Here is a 2469-nt window from a genome sequence, read left to right on the forward strand (position 1 = left end):
CATCAGGGAAATGCAAATCAAAACCACAATGAGATACCACTTAACCCCAGTGAGAATGGCCTTTATCAAAAAATCTCCAAACAATAAATGCTGGCGTGCTTGCAGAGAGAGAGGAACACTCCTACACTGCTGGTGGGACTGCAAACTAGTTTAACCTCTGTGGAAAGCAATATTCAGATACCTTAAAGCGATACAAGTGAATCTACCATTTGATCCAGCAATCCCATTGCTGGGCATCTACCCAAATGATCCAATGACACTCTACAAAAAAGACACCTGCACTCGAATGTTTATAGCAGCACAATTTATAATTGTAAGGCTGTGGAAATAGCCCAAGTGCCCATCAATCCAAGAATTGATTAATAAAATGTGGTATATGTATACCATGGAGTACTATTCAGCTCCAAGAAACAATGGTGATATAGCACATCTTATATCTTCCTGGTTAGAGCTGGAACCCATAGTACTAAGTGAAGTATCCCAAGAATGGAAAAACAAGCACCAGATATATTCTCCAGCAAACTAGTATTAACTGAGTAGCACCTAAGTGGACACATAGGTACTACAGTAATAGGGTATTGGGCAGGTTGGGGGGGGGCGGGTATATACATACATAATGAGTGAGATGTGCACCATCAGGGGGATGGTCATGATGGAGACTCAGACTTTTGGGGGGAGGGGGGGAAATGGGCATTTATTGAAACCTTAAAATCTGTGCCCCCATAATATGCCGAAATAAAAAAAAATATTGATACCTAAATACAATATGGTTTTAAAAATGAAATAAAATGAAATATGGATATAGTTGTATTCATAAGTACAATAGTCCCCACTTATCCACAGTTTCATTTTCTGTGGTTTCAGTTACTTGTGTTCAATCACAGTCCCCAAATATGTGGGTACAATACAACAATATATATTGAGAGAGAGAGAGAGAGAGAGAGAGAGAGAGAGAGAACAGCCGCATTCATACAACTTTTATTACAATATATTGTTAAGATTGTTCTATTTTATAAGTCATTGTTCTTAATCTATTACTGTACCTAATTTATAAACTAAATCTTACCACAGGTATGTACATAAAGAAACAACATAGTGTATGTAGGGTTTGGTACTATCTGAGGATTCAGGCATCCACTGGGGGTCTTAAAACATATCCCCTGAGGATAAATGTGGAATATTACTGTATGTTAAACCACAAGCTATATAACAAGAAACATTGGGACAAATACAGTTATAAATGAAGACAATTCTCTTAATTCACAGGTTTCATCTTGTGTCAAAAACCACTAATCTTTTAGTCCTTTTCTTGTACATTATTCTGTACTCATATTCTCTGCATCTGATTGTATCCCTGGATTTTATTTCATTTTCTGTGTGACATTCTCCACAGATATCTATCATTGGCTGTTGCTTTGGAGGTTGAACATCACTCTGGATGGTCATTGTTAGTCCCTAGGCAGCAACCTCTGTGGAAAGCAATACGGAAATACCTTAAAGCAATACAAGTAGATCTACCATTTGATACAGCAATCTCATTACATGGCATCTACCCAAAAGAACAAAAGACATTTTATAAAAAAGATATCTGCACTCGAATATTTATAGCAGCACCATCCACAATTGCAAATATGTGGAAACATCACCAGTGCCCATCAATACATGAGTGGATTAATAAAATATGGTATATGTATACCACGGAGTACTATTCAGCTCTAAGAAACAATGGTGATATAGCACCTCTTGTATTTTCCTGGATAGAACCCATACTACTAAGTGAAGTATCTCAAGAATGGAAAAATAAGCATCACATGTACTCACTAGCAAATGGGTGTTAACTGATCAACACCTAAGTAGACATATAGGAATAACATTTATTGGGTGTTGGGCAGGTGGGAGGGGAGTGGAGGGGATGGGTATATACATACATAATGAGTGAGATCTGTACCATCCTGATATTTACACTTCCAGTTTTTCCCTTTTAATATGGAAATCAAAATTATCATTTCAAAAAGTCATATCAATTGATTTATTTGCTTTAAGTCCTCTAATGCCATTGACCATCTTTATAATAAATTCCAAGCCTTAACTATGGCCTACAAATCCACCCCCATACTATTTGGCCCCTGACTCCCTATCTTACTTCATAACCTACTGTACCTCTCACTCACTCCATTCCAGCCATTTCTTGCTGTTCTCCAAACACACCAAGTTCATTCCTGCCTCAGGACCTTTATACATGCTTTTCCTTCTTGGATAGCTTTTCTCCAAGATTTTTGCGTGGTTGATAACTTCTTATTATGTAGTTCTGCTCAAATTTCATCTCCTCATAGATCCTCCCAGATCATCATATCTAAAAATACAACCCCTCCCGGGTACACACTATAATTTCTTACTCTTATTTATTGTTATCATAGGATCTATCATCTTCTGAGCTTATATTTTTAATAACTTACTTAACTCTCATGA

At 37.0% G+C, this 2469-nt stretch overlaps 1 pseudogene; it reads right to left on the bottom strand.

Moving 5' to 3' along the window:
• Positions 1-1269: 1269 nt before the first annotated feature.
• LOC109730296 (DNA-directed RNA polymerases I, II, and III subunit RPABC4 pseudogene) lies at positions 1270-1446 on the bottom strand (annotated as a pseudogene).
• Between the last annotated feature and the right edge of the window lie 1023 nt (positions 1447-2469).

Source organism: Microcebus murinus, chromosome X (genome assembly GCF_040939455.1).
Source record: "Microcebus murinus isolate Inina chromosome X, M.murinus_Inina_mat1.0, whole genome shotgun sequence".
In the NCBI taxonomy this organism is placed as follows: domain Eukaryota; kingdom Metazoa; phylum Chordata; class Mammalia; order Primates; family Cheirogaleidae; genus Microcebus; species Microcebus murinus.